The sequence below is a fragment of the Mastomys coucha genome, unplaced genomic scaffold (assembly GCF_008632895.1).
Source record: "Mastomys coucha isolate ucsf_1 unplaced genomic scaffold, UCSF_Mcou_1 pScaffold21, whole genome shotgun sequence".
NCBI classification, from domain to species: domain Eukaryota; kingdom Metazoa; phylum Chordata; class Mammalia; order Rodentia; family Muridae; genus Mastomys; species Mastomys coucha.
This window is the reverse complement of record NW_022196904.1, coordinates 119,287,787-119,302,705: the sequence shown is the minus strand read 5'-3', so window position 1 is coordinate 119,302,705 and position 14,919 is coordinate 119,287,787. Positions and strand designations below refer to the sequence as shown.

Below are 14,919 nucleotides of genomic sequence, written 5' to 3'. Positions count from 1 at the left end.
TCTCTCTCAGAGTTTAGGGCTGGGATTTGAATGGGCCTGCTGAATAATGGAATTGGGCTGTCTAATGTTAATCCCCTGGCAATCAGTCTTGCTGAAAAGAGCATATGATTCAGTGGTGTGATGTGGAGGGAGCGTGGAGTGTATGGAGTAATGCAGAGAGAGGCCTGATTATGTCACAAGTTTGGGAGATCGCCCAGCTCAACCCGGGCCAATAATGACACAATGTTGGTTGGGAATATCCATTAAAAGCACAACTCCAGTGATTTTTTTTTTCTAAGTCTTGAGCCTTCTTTATAAATAGTCAAAAGTCAGTGGAATATAAGACATTTTCAGTAAAGTTGGAGGTGTGAAACTGTCTCCCTCCCCCCCCTCTTTCTCTCTCTCTCTCTCTGAAAACCTCAGCGTGCTTTGGAAGACTTCTAATAAAATGAGAAGTGAGTCAGCCGAAGAGTCTCGCATAGACTTACAGGGCTGGCAGTCCTTCTGAACATCTTGGCAAGGGGAAACAGAAAAGATTCAGGCGTAGGCAACAAACTCCTGGTGGCCCTGGAGCCCGAATGCTGTACTTTGCTGTGGGGTAACAGGGTCTCAGTTGCTGTTGTACTTCACAGAAAACTAGAAACCATTGCCAGCAAACGGAAGGCCTGGCTCTTGCTGCACAGTCTCTGTGCTAGCTCTGTCTATGGTTCAGGTGTTGGTAGGAAGCATCCAGACTGAACGCTCTACTCCTGCACTCCCATGTAAAAGTCGAGAAGCTATGTGATTTAAATGTCCTGGGATAAAACAGCGGGTCGTTGTGTGTGAGGGCATCACTCTTCATGTTCAAGGTCCTTTTAGAAGCCTCGCTTGATCCTCATTAAAATCGACACCATTACTTTGCAGCCATTTACAGCAAAGGAAAATTAGCACGAAGCTCCATGCCTTAGTGATTGTGGCAATAATAAAACAGCCTGCCAGGTAAATGGCTACAGGAGGCAGGGAATCTTCACCATCATTGCTCAGTGAGGATGCTGAAGTCCTTGATCTGACAGATGTCCCGCCACCACCAACTGGTGCCTAGAAGTCTTTAACTCTTTTCAACATCTCTTGGGTCTGACCCAAGAACAGAGGCCTTGGCATGTTAGGAACAGATACAGCTTGGTGTAGTGATAAGAGTAGCCAGCCTAATGTCAGGAACATCTGGGCACCAGGAGAACTGTTAGGCTCTTCTGAACCTGCATTATAATAAACCAGAAACATTGGAAAGAAGTTGTCTCACTTGTTTGATGGCCATATTAGTGCCTTAAAACCGCTGAAACAAATGTCCTCACATGGATTACTCTTTAATAACTTTTATTAATCTCAACCAGAAGAAGTGTGTCTGTGTGCATTTGTGTGTGTGCATTTGTGTGTTTATGTGTCTAGGAGTGTGTGGACTTGCTAGAGATCAACTTTTGTGCTAGTCCATAGGAGCTTTTCAGTCTTCTTCCTCTTCCTCCTCTTCTTCCTCCTCTTCTTCCTTCTCTTCTTCCTCCTCCTCCTCTTTCTCCTCCTCCTCCTCTTCCTCCTTGTCCTCCTCCTCCTTGTCCTCCTCCTCCTTGCCCTTCTCCTCTTCCTCCTTGTACTCCTCCTCCATGTCCTCCTCCTCCTCCTCCTCCTCCTCCTCCTCCTCCATCTCCTCCATTTTTTCACAAGGTCTGTCACTGCAACCTTGAGCTGAGCAATTAGGCTAGGCTGACTGGTCAGCAAGTCTGTGCCTTCTCAGCTCTGGGATTGCAAGCACACATCATTTTTTTTTTTAACATGGGTTTTGGGGAACCAAACCCAGGTTCTCAAACTTGAAAAGCAGGTGTTTTACTGACTGAGCCACCTCCTGAGCCCCACACATCTTAATTAGGCAAATGGAGTGCCATCTGGGGAGCGGTGGGTGAAGTTCTCTTTCCTGCTGACGCTGCAGCTTTGGGCGTTGCTGTCATCTTAGACTGGTGTGGTGGCTGGGCTTGCAGGAGATCATAGAGCCTCCTTAGTCCTCTTCCATCCCTTGTTGCTCCATCTCAAGGCTAAGGCGATCTGGACCCAGCAGGGGTCAAGTATTTGTCCAAGGACTTGGAGAAGACACTGCAGTAGGTATCTCAGACCTGGTCCCCTTGGCTCTAATTCAGAAGATTAGTTCCGGGCAAAGGGGCAGATGGCTCAGTAGGGGAAGTACTTGCCGAGCAAATGGACTTGAGAACTAGAGGACAGGAGTTTGGATGCTTAGAACACAGGTAAATGCTGGGTCAGCATGGCAGTTCCAGCCCTGGAGGGTGGAGACAGGACCCTCAGAGTAGGCTAGCTAGTGAGATTAGCCATGTTGGCAAGTGCTGAGTTAGAAAGACCCTGTCACAAAGAATACGGTCGAAAAATAATCAAGTAAATTCCTGATATGAACCCCAGACTGCCACAGGCACATACACACTTGAACCCCCACACATGCAAGGATATATACATGCATGCATACATACATGTATATATATATGAAGAAGTGAGGCATTAGTACCCTTCTTCACTCATGTAGCCCCTTCGGCTATGAATTATGAGCCTTTTTTCTTGCTAACCACTATACTTCTGTGTTCTCAGAGACTATTGGGTACTTATTGGTGACTCTTTTCTCCTGATATTTGGTATGGGGGTGGGGGGAGTGCAGTGGAGGTATGAATAGCATGTCTGATCTCTTATTACTTTAAACAGATTCTCTGGAATCTCATGTCCCACCTCAGGTGTTGGATGGTTAGGGCTGCCATTTCCTGTCCTTCACTTCTGGCTGGGTGGATGTGGCTCAGCCTTTACCACCAGTCCTGTCCTGGCTTGTCACTGGCAGGCCAGAAAGACATGTTGGCTAGCCCTTGACACAAATCCTCCACAGTTCAGCACTAGACGTGATGGGACACAGCCTGGCAGCATGTGCTGAGTACCTCAGGTGTGTATTTAAGAAGAGTAAAGTCTTGCTTCTTCTAGGCACAGACTGTTAAGCCCTGCTGTGTGGCTGACCCCTGGCCTGGAGCCTCTGGCAGTCTCCAGGAAAAGGAAGAAATTTCACAAAGCTTGCTACTTGGAGGCTAGGATGACAAAGGCTTAGGTGTGATCTCATAGTGGTGAGGACGAGATCGGAGGACCCTGATTAGCCAGCTTGGGACCTGTTTGTGGATCTGGGAGTGTTCATGTCCTTGATGTGATAGTAGGGGCTAGGATGGGGGTGTGGCTCAGTTGGTAGAGGGCTTGCCTAGAATACATGGTAAAGTCCTATATCTGAGCCTCCCCCCCCCGACCCCCCACCCTGCATATGACCTAGTATAGGATGGCATGTCTGTAATCTTAGTCATTGTGGAGAGGATTAGAAGTCCATGGTTATCTTTGGCTACAAAGTGAGTTTGGGGCCAGCCTGGGCTATATGGATAAAAATAAAGATATGTCAATAGGATGTTGGATAGTGAATCACTTAGCCATTGAGTTCATGATAGAAACTGCCACCAGTAGGATCTCCTTGATCTCTTCTGAGAAAGATCTTATATGAGTTTTAGTTTCCATCTCATTGGCTTCTTAGAGCTTGATGTGACAGGGGGACCTTGGGTACAGAATTTAAATGACTCCTAACCAAGATCTAGAGGTTTTAACAGTGAATGCTGATTTTCCTTCCATTCTTGGTTGTAAGCCTTGCGTTCCTCCAGTGCAAGGGTTCAGCCCTGGGACCCTCAGAGGCCCTCCAGTGGTTTCCTGGGCTCCAGGTCTCACCTAGATCTCTCTATATTTCTGATCCTGCTGCCAGCGGACACTATCCTATTTCTTGTTGTAGCTTGACACCCTGCTGGAGCTGTCTCTCTCTGCCAGCTCTGGACTTAGGAAACCTAGCCAGAGGAAGGTAGAAAGCCCCTCCACTGAGGACGAGCTGAGGGTTAAGGTTTTATGCAGGTGATAGATCGTTCACTGTGAGAGAGAGCCTTTGCGAAAGAACACAGAATCCTAGTCCCAGAGGAGCAGTGAGCAGGAAACACGTCCCCGTTGATCTGTGGCCAGGCCTACCTTCCAAAGACCCACTCTTAGAGACTTACTTTTGGCAGCCAGGCTACAACCCCTGAAGGCCCTTTCCAGCCCTCAAAATAGTGCCACCAACTGAGATTCAAGCATTTAAAACCAGAGCCTTTGGGGGCCATTCGTGATTCAAACCATGATGGGAGACAGCCTGCTTTGGTTGTTGTACCCAGCCAACAAAGAGTTGCTCCAAGAACGGGGCTCTAAGTCACAGCACTGGGTGATCCACACGCTTATTAGGCAATCCTGTGCTGCTTCACCTGGCTCCAGGCTGAGACACACACTCAGCCTATTCCTCATTACAGGGGTGCTGAGGCTTTGTACTTTCTTGATGGGGATTTCAAAATTCCCTGGGGTCAAAGGCGGCTAATGAGATTTCATTGCTCCAGAGCAGCTCCACATTCCTACCTTACCACAGGGCTTTCAGGGGCAAAGACTGGTCGGCGGGCGGTCAGCTGCTGCCTGACAAATGAGTGCTTTCTGGGAAGAAGTTAGCCTTCGCAGATGGTGGCTTGTAGGGACCAATCTGGTAGGGATCTATCACTGCTTGGTTAATCGTCTATTTCTGCTCTGTTCCTGAGGACCTTCAGAAGCCCTTTGACCTACAGTTGAGGAAGGAAGGTTGTCATGGTCAGAATAATGTCCTACGGTTCCGTGTGAAGATGGTCTTTTCCTGGGACTGAGCATAGAAGTGCAGGTGGGAGCAGGTAGATAGAGCTACTTTACCGCCCGCAGCCTGGGAGCAAGCTTAGCCTGAGGATAAGTTCATGAGTTGAAGCTACAGTGTGCGGTAAAGGGCCCCTTGGGTTAAACATGGCTAATCTGCAAATCCAGTCTCCAAAACTTCTTAATTCTCTAATTTATTGTATTGTCAGTCAAGGATTGTCATGTTACAAGTTTCAGATTTTGGAGGATTTAGGATTTCAGGGTTTTAGAATTACAGATGGTCCATGCACATCAGACACATGCATAGCCTGACATCCAAGAAATGCCCTAACTTGAAGCACTTCTGGCCTCAAGCATTATAGATAAAACACATTTACCCTGTAACAGAGAAACTAGTTCATGAGTAATTTATATTTGAGTTTAACATATTTCAAAATCAGAAACAGAAAAACTACAGAGTTTTTAATCAGCATCTGCCTTTATGAACTAAAGGGCCAGGTTGTTGACTCTGACGCCAACTCCTATTAGGAGTGAGTATGGCCGCGGCTGTGGAAGGGTTTCCTTTACATAGCAGGTCCAGAGCAGGAGGCTGTGGGAGGAGGTGACCAAGGACATTGGTGTTGTCAGGGGGATGGTGTTCTGTTCTGTGAAGGAGACAGCGAGGAAGCCCCTGTCCCGACTTGGAGGGAGAGGTTAGAACGTCGTCCATGTTGTGTTGTGATGGTGAGCTCTGTCTTGTGGGTGCAGTGTTTGGGATCTGGGTGATGGGTCCAAGCTTTTCTGCTACTTGAGTGCATCGTGAGCTACGAGTAATCTTGAGCATCCCCGTTTTGGTTCTAGGAAACGGACGTCAGATGTCTGTTGATCCTTTAGCTTCTCTTGTTGTCTGTACCTGAGGGAGACATTTCTTGTTTGCTCAGATGTGCTGAGAGCTTTTCTTTCTGCTTGATCCACCCCAGGAACAAACCAAGGCATCCGAGGGATTAGCATGAAGCTTTCCCGACTTCCTCTAAGGAAGGCTTTTTTAAATGATGAAAGTTGATAATGGGAGCCAAGTTTTCCTTGTGTCTACACATACCAGTCTATTTCAGTTCACCCTTGTGGCCCATATGCTGCTGACAGAGCCATAGTATGTCATCATATTTAGACTATGCATACCCTTTTTTTCCCATTACAACATGATCATGACAAGCTTGGCATACATCTATTTATTGGGCACCTGTGTGAATACTTTTCTAGAATGTATTTCTAAAAATAGGCTAGCTTGATCCTTTTAGATAGATATTTGCATAGCATTTGAAACCCACACGGCATACAATTTTGGCTTTGGGAGATTTCCAGTGATTCCCATTTTGTTTCTTTGCAAATCACATGAGAAAAGATAGAGTCTAATCTGGAGTTCAACCTTTCTGACAAGAGGATGTATTTAATGCCTGAGCAATTTAAAAAGAACAAAACCTTGTCCGGCACGCTTTTCCTGTGAGGGCAGCCCAGCACTGCACACACCAGCTAAAATCACACATTCCTGAATTGTGCTGCTCCTCTAGACTAGTGGGGTGCAGGGATTTATGGTGGCCTGCCCAGTGGGGTGGATCTCAGCTGTGTTTACCTCTGCTCCTCAGGAGGGAGATTGTGGACATCTGACGTCTGAATTGACATCAGCATCCACACCGAAGGCCAGTGTAGCGGGGGACCTTCTGTAGACTTGGTATTGAAAGAACAACTGTCATTTAGTAAATGGAACAAGGTTAGTACACTTCACTAAGAGGGTGGGTTTGTCACAATCCTAGGAGTAAACCGCATTGATTCAACGATATTATCACATTTCCTGTGTTTCCTTAAAGAAAAAAAAAAAAACAACAACAACAGCAAAACAAAAAAACAAAGCTGTGGTTGGGCTGGAGATGTAGCTCAGATGTAGAGTGCTTGCTTTTGGTGCACGAAGCCCCAGGTTTCATCCCCAGTACCATAGGAACTGGGTGTGCCAATACACACCTGTAATCCCAGGAGGAGGCAGAAGGATCGGAAATCTAATGATCATCAATACGGCCAGTTTGAAGCCAGACTGGGCTACGTGTATAGCATAAAACTGGCCATTTTAATCTGTTTTTTGAAGCTCTGGTTTAGTGATACTTAGCACACTCCAAACACTATTCTTGTCTGTCTCCTGAATCTTGTTTACCTTCTGAGAGCCAAGTCCCCTGTCAAGAAAAGCAGAGGCCCTTTTGAATCAAAACATGACAGTGCTGTCGTAGCCCTGAAGCCACAGAGCTCAAGGGTGTCTTAAACATTTGGGGTATAAATGGCACCAAGCTCAGCTCCTGTAATTTGCCTAAGAAGATCTAAATTGACAACCTGGCAGCAGGTAGAAGGCTCTCAATTCCAAGCCAATCATCCTCTATGACATTCATTAGGGTCTTTTGCTTCTACATGTTTGGGTCTTCTGTGGCCTGAGCCCAGCCAGCCCTTCGCTCTGCCCGTCCACACCAGTGAGCAAGCACAAAGGAATTAGTGCTATTTTGCTTTGAGCATGTTGCATGGTGCACCCTTCATAAGTCATTTTGGGACTTCGGCACTGGAGGGGAGACATTCCTCTCTTCCTAAGCAACCTTGTTCCTCAGACTCTGCAAAGGTGTGGGAGAGGGTCTGGGGTGGGGTTGGTTGGAGGCCACCAGAGCCCCAGGCTGATTCTGAAAGACTTTGTATAGGCAGATGTTCCAACAGGAGGGGTGGCTGCCTACTGGAACTGGAATGAAGATTAAAAGAGGGAAAGGCAGTAAGCCAGGCACTGCTCTGTGGTTCAAAGTGCATGCTCTTCTTGCAGAGGACCCCCGTTTGGTTCCTAGCACCCATATATGGTGGCTCACATCTGCCTGGAACTCCAGTTCTGGAAGATCTAATGTCTCTGAGATCTTAAGTGCATATACTCTATACCTCCCTAACACACATTGTTAAAAATAACAAAAATGAATTTTTTTTTTTTTAAAGTAATACGGGAGCAGAGAGAGGTTGGGGAGAGGTCAGGCAGAGGTGAGGGAGACAGCTTAATGGGTTTGGTGCTTACTGTGTAAACATGAGACCATGAGTTCAGATCCCCAGAGCCCATGCAAAAAAAGCTGGAGAGGTAGAGACTGGAGAATCTCTTGGTTTTGTTGACCAGCTAATCAAGTCAATTGATGAGCTTCCGATCTGTAAGATCTCAAAACTAAAGGGGGAGGGGCTGGTGAGATGGTTCAGTAGTTACAGTACTTGCTTACAATCCTTATGACCTACCTAAGTTTGATCCTTGGGACCCACATAATGTGGAAGGTGAGAACCAACTCTACACTATGCCATGGCAAGCACTCTGCACATACATTGTACATCCAGTTAATAAAATAAAACTAAGGGAAAAAGGAGTCCAGGGAGACATACCCAGTATTGACCTGGCCTTCACACAGAGGTGTGAACCTGCACACATGGGCGGGCATGCACACAAAAGAAGACAGAGGAAAAGAAAGAGAAGAAAGGGAAAAGCTATAAAAAAAAATCCTAGGCCTAGCAGTATATGCCTATCACCCAACACTGGAGAAGCCAAGGTAGGAGGATCATGAGTTCAAGCCCAGATCAGGCTACAGAGCAAGACCCTGCATTTCAAAAGTAAATAACTCAGGAGGCAGAGACAGACAGATCTCTGAGTTCAAGGCCAACCTAATCTATATAATAAGTTCCAGAGCTACGAGTGTGGGGAGGGTGTGGAGGTAGAGGAGGGAGCGGGGAGAGATAGAAGGAGACAGGAGACAGGAGACAGGGGTCGGGGCAGACCGACTAAGCACTAATGTCCTTGTCCTGGACACCAACACTCATTCTGAATAGTGCTCCCTTGATCCCCGCACTGCCTTCTCTACTGATCATTTTTAGTTCTGGCCGTCTTTTGTGTTGATATCTAGAGGTTGGAAAAAGGTTAGGGAAAACAAAACAAAACTCAGAATCCAATTGGCTTGAGCCTGTGTGAATATGTCTGGAGAGGCCTGATGCGGCAATGAACTCATTCTGCTAATTGTAACGAGCATGAGGCCTTTAGCAGGTTATTGGGCCCTGAACATCAGTGGCTTTAATGGCTGCCTCTCCTAATAGTCATGCCTCACCAACTGGTTTAGTGTGTTCTTGTTGAGAGAAAAGTCAGGCCGGCTTTAGAAAAAAAAGACTTCTCTCTTGTTTTTACTTGTCTTGCAAATCGCAGAATGGTCTTTCTCTATTCAGCCTTTTGCAGTTGCTAAGAAACCGACATTTTGGAAGAAGGGCAATTAAATTTTGATTTTGATTTAAGGATAGAGCAGGCGAGGTTATCCTTCAATGAATTGGTTGTCCAAGGGGACACCGGCTGCCTCCAGGGCCTTCCTGGGAACTACTTCACTACTTCAGTCTCGCTGCCAGAGAAAGTAGTTTTCAACTTTTGGGGAGTGGGGCAGGGAGTGATAAGTGCTGCTTAAGTTTTGAGAAGAAAAACTCAGGAGACTGAGGTATGCTGGAAACCAGGGGCCCTTGGCTTGATTAATTTCTCAGTGTGATTTAAGAGTTTGGTCCTCTGATCCCTGCAATACCTGTTTACCGGCATCTGTAGACCAGAGGCCTCTGCTCTGTCACAGCAGAAGTTGTAGGTCTATCGTAAGCAAACACATCATTACGTCCAGAGGCGTCCTGACATGTTAGAAAGTTCCAGTGGTCAATTAACAAAGACTTATTCTCTGTCACTCAGGTATTTCCCCTTCTTCCCCCCCCCTCCCCTAGCTCCATAATAACCTTGGAATGAAGCATGAAGCGGGCCGTTGTCCCTCTCCCCTCGTTGGCTGGGTCTTGGCTCCCAGCTACAGTGCAAGGCTTGAGAGTTAATGTGTCTATGTAGTCTCTCAGCAGCTGGGTTTTCTGTTGTGGTGAAGTAGACACTTGAAGCAAGGGGGCCAGAAGGAGAGGGAGAGAGAGAGAGAGAGAGAGAGAGAGAGAGAGAGAGAGAGAGAGAGAGAGAGAGAGAGAGGGAGAGGGCATGTATTTTTTTTAAAAGCACTTCAGGCTGTATTTACTAAGCATTTATTCAAAGGAACCTCATTCCAGAGCTGCGGGCCAACTGTCCCATCGGCCACAGCCCCACCCTTTTGGACTGCATTTCCATTGTGTCTTAATTTGAAATTCACACAGGGGCCTCAAAAGCCTATTTGAAAACCCCTCCCCCTTCCTTCCCTGCCTTTTGGGTTCAGGGATCAGCAGCCTCTAAGTCCAAATTGTAACCATTTTCAAATTGCAGTCCAGAAGTAGAGGTAAGCTGTCCATGGGCTTAGCCCCCTTTCCTCGTATTTATTTCACTCACTCCCCTGGAAAAAGAAAAATGTGTTTTCTATAATATCTGAGGGTTCAACATGCTATAAGAGAGAAGCTTGCCTCTCTGTAAATCCTGCCTGCTGGAGGAGATGTGATTTTTGTTGTCACGTAGAAGAGCTGAGCCAGCAGTGGGCTTCAATCTCTCGTCCAGAAATAATTTGCAGGCCTAATCCCTTTACTTCAGTGTGCTGTGAGAAGCTGGAAACCTGTGGGCTTTGATTTGCCTGGGGCTAGATGAGGTTCAGGGGAGCTTTTTGGAGGACTGTCATTCTGGGGCCTTACCCTCTTCTGTGCCCACTGGGAAGGATGCATGGGACCACCTGTGCAAGGGTCTCCTCACCAGCATCTCATTTACTTGCACCCCAGCTTTCCAGAAGTTTCCATGAACTTCCACCAACTTCTTGGTGGCTGCTTTTTGTATTCCTCTCTCCCCCGCCCCCATGATAAGGTCTCACTATGTAGCCCATGTTGACATTGAACTTCTGTTCCTTTTGTGTCGAGGTTCTGAGTGCTGCGGTCATGGGTGCACACCCCCAGCTCCTCTAGGCTCATCGTTGTTCAGGGTCTGTTGACACCAGATAGATGGCCGCGGAGGACAAGATGGCAGATGCTGGCATGCTGGGGCCTTTTCTAAGACATTTCAGGCCTCATTCTTCAACTTGTTTAAGGGCAGAGACTAAGGTTGCAAAGGAAATCAAAGCCTGATGTGGAGAAATGAAACATGAGGCCTACTGACTTTTTAAAAACATTTTAAATAACATTCTCTGAGGTTTCATTTTATACTGAGCGCAGCTGTAAGAAGTTTTGGAAGACGGTGTAAGGTTTCTATTACACAGCAACTGTACTTGCCGCTTTTCTGCCCAAAGTGAGAAAGAGCCGAGAGGGGAGAGTGGGTAGTTTGGAGGTTATTTTGTATAAGGTGAGAAAATTTGAAAAGATGAATTCAAGACTGCGAGCTGTAACGTTCAGTATGCCATAATTTGCAAACGCAATAACACTGAACCATTGCAAAGGTCTCCTTTTTCCCTTTGGGTGAAAATAGTCCGGATAGCTTGGAATAACTTAATAACTGGAGCTCAGCAGCCCTTTGACCACAAGGAAAACAAGAGTGCAAGCTCTGGACCAGGCCCTGCCAGTGTTAGCCCTGAGACCAGTTCCCTGCCCAAGGCTGGTGTGGGAGATTCTGTGTTCTGAAAGCACTCCTTGTTCAAGGGCAGTGTTAGTTGGTATTACATGTGTAGTGTTTGCATGTGAGATAGTTTATTAGAAACAAGTATGGCTAATAAAAAAAGGCTCGCAATGAAATTCCGTAGATCTGGCTCAGAACCTTAGAGATATTTTGTAGTACTTCTGTTTCCAAGGAAAGTTACACTGTCCATGCATGCATGTGCACGCACCCACGTGTACATGCATGCATACATGTGTAAATGCATGTTTGTGAGTGCAAAATTGAAAAACCAAGGCAGGGAATGAACTAATAACTAAAATTCCTTCCCTGGGGCTGGAGAGTAAGCTTGGTGGCAAAGAGAGCATATTGCTCTTGCAGAGGAGCCAAGTTCAGTTCCTAGAACTCAGGACAGTTACTCAGAACTGCATGTAACTCCATTTTCAGGGGATCCAGTACCCTCCTCTGGTCTTCAAGACCTGAATTCACGTGCACACACATGAACAGACATGTGTAAATGCACAGGCGTGCACTTAAGCATGTGGAGGCTAGAAGGCAGATGTTCTTAGTCACTCTCAACTTTATTATTTCTTTTTTTAGGCAGAGATTCCCATTGAACCTGGAACTCACAGATTTGTCTAGGCTGGCCTGTGTGCTCCAAGGACCTTCCTTCTCCACTTCTCCTGTTTAGGTTTCAGCCATGCGCTTTCCTACCTTGCTTTTTAAATACATGGTCTAGAGGATTGAACTCAGGACAGCAAGCTTATGCAGAAGGTGCTAGATCAACAGAGCCATCCGTTTGGCCCTGCAACTCCTTCTTTTATGGGAAGGAAATGACCTTCTTGGTATTTGACAGGTAGAAATGAGCATATTTGTGAGTCTGCCGGCAGCAACCAGCCCAGAGGTCAGCTTCTATCCTGCTGGTAGATTTCCTGGTACATATGCTTGTTAGAGACAGAGGAGACATGAAGAAAGGGACTTAATTCTATCCTTCCCATTTTAAAAGGCCCCGCTGGGATTAAAGCAAACCTTGGTCATTCTCTGTGGCACCCAAGTTCCTCTGACCCATTCCAGAAGGAGCACATCATCCCATAGAGTAGTGGTTTTTCTGTGATGTATGAAGAAATGAAGCTTTGAGATTTTTTTTTCTAGTCACAAAAATGTATAGTCCAACTTCTCTGTTCTACATGGGTGATAAAGGAGGAGATGGATGACTCTTTGGGGAGCTCTGAAATTTTTATCTTTATTGCATGGCAATGTAGGTGTCTATGAAGTGATGGAAGATTCCAGAATGAAATGTGCTCCAACATTTTCCTCTCTTTTTAAAAAGTTTCTTAAGGGCCAGTGATGAACTTATAGAGTAGAGTCAATTTGTATACAGTCTGGCTCTGGTTCAGCAAATTCCACAGGATGATATTTTAATTGGAAAGGCCCCAATATAGAAAGGCTTAGAGACCTATCATTCTAATTTGCTGCTTCCAACCTAGTGCACAGGAATCTCAAACAAAGGGGCATCCTTGAGATGGTGAGCTGGTTTGTTGGCAGTGGTGCTTGTATATAGGATTCTTTTTTATTTCTATTATCTATTTTTTGTTGTTGTTATGAGGCAAAGTCTTACTATGTTAGCCTTGGCTAGAATTCACTGTGTAGACTAGGCTGGCCTCAAACTCATAGAGATCCACGTGACTCTGCCTCCAAGTACTGAGATGAAAGATGTGTGCCATCATCATGCTCTGTTCTGCCTGAATTTGTATTTGTTAAGCTAGGACAGTGGAACTCTCTGTTGGAGAAAGAAGAAAAGTGAAGAGTTTGGGTATATAAGCATGTATTTGGGAATGGGTTGGTAACCAGGGTGCATGTGGCTATTGATAGAGCCCCTGTGAAGAAGGTTCCAGTAACTTTGTAATCAGTGCTTTTGAGATTAAACAGCCACCCACTCCATTAGTTAATTCTTTCTTGCTCTCAATCATCCATTCATTTGTTCAGTATTCATTTTACTGTTGTAAGAGCAGTAACATGTGACTTAACTCCTAGTGTAGCTTTAAGTGTATAGACCCTTATCTTCCATCATAGGTAGACCAGATCTCTAGAATGTATTCACCTTATGTGACTGCAAGTTTATATTCTGTGATTAGTCAATCCATTTCTCCTCTTCTCCACTCCTGCCCACAACAATTCTATTCTTTTGATATATGAATTGAGAGTTTTAGATCCCTTCTTATAAGTGGGATCACAGTATTTGTCCCGTGACACATTTTGCCTAGCATAATGTCCCCCAGGTCCACCCCGCTGTCAGTTGGCATCAAATTGCATGCTTTTCTTCTTTTTAAAGCTGGTTAGTTTTTCCATTGTATATAGAGATCAGAGTTTTTATTTTACCCATTCTTCTGTTGACTGGCATTGAGGGTGTTGATTAAATTAAAATCTTGGTTTTTGTGAAGAGCTCTGCAATGGCTATAGCTCAGATCTTCACTGAAGTGAGAGTTGCTGGATCAGATGAACTGCTTTGTTTTTTAACACCAGCTTCCTGTCCTTACCATAACAATTGTTCTCCCACCAGCAGTGGTACAGAGGTTTACTCTCCAGGCCCTCAACTGTACTTGTCTTATTATCCTTTTAATGATAGCTTTGATTTGCATTTTCCTAACGATTCTAATGCTAAGCATCTTTTCAGCTGCTTGTTAGCCATTTGTATGTCTTTGGAGAAACTCCTTAGTTCACTTTTAATTGGGTATTACCTAGTTCTTTGGGGACCTCATATGTAGGTGCCAGCAGACCTTGACCTGGTCTCTCTATGGGTTTCTGCAGAGAACATCTCTTATTTGGAGCAGAACCTTCTGATATATGACAAGGAGAAATAATGTTTTGTTGAGAATCTTCTCAGTGAGGCTAGAAAGGAATGGCTAAGCATCGCTTCTGTGGGGATTCCTCTGACACTATGAAACTTAGCCTGGAAACAGTCATCTGTTCCTGTGTTTCTTTAGTGCCATATCAGAATATGCTAAGGAATATCTATGTCTATATATACAGCTGGTGCCTGGTGCACAGTGATGCTTGGTACTTGTCAAATGGATAAATGACTAAAGAAAGAACCACTGAATGGAGTCTGTGTCATGATAAAAAGAGGGATCCAGTAGGTTTGGTTTCATCTTGTTTGGAGCTTTGGTTTCTAATTTGGTTTTTAAAGCAGGGGACACAAGACTTCTCAGAGCATCTTAGCAACTGACTGGGAGAGATCATGTATATTTGAACCTCTCTTGATACTCAACACAATCTTAAGAGTTAGCCTTGTCACTTGCCTGTGCTTTCCACCTCATGTTTAAAGTGAATCTGGGCATCATCTCAAGCTAAATAAGTGAATAAGTGGCCTTCTACCAGCTCCATCTGTCTCTCAGGTTGCAGCAATAAAGAATTTCCCCTTGTTCATTAGGTAGTCTATAACTTGCAGTGTAATGCGTTCCTTTTCTGCTTCTCTAAATAAGTTATCCTTTACAAGGGTTGTGCTTCAGTGATCCACTTTGAAGTCATTTGTGTTGTGCATGGGACCCCTGTGTTATTCCAATGGAGTCAGCCTGCAGATAGAGAGGCCTCTTTGGCTTGAGTTCCCCCGATAGCCTTCTGGACAGCTCAACTTATTTATTGCTTTCTCTCTCTCTCTCTCTCTCTCTCTCTCTCTTTCTCTCTCT

The 14,919-nt window shown here is 45.4% G+C and overlaps 1 protein-coding gene across 13 annotated transcripts in view; it reads left to right on the top strand.

Annotated features, from left to right (window-relative positions):
• The window catches only part of Fgfr2 (fibroblast growth factor receptor 2), a 104,592-nt gene that overhangs the window by 49,983 nt on the left and 39,690 nt on the right, over nt 1-14,919 (top strand). The window lies entirely within an intron of this gene.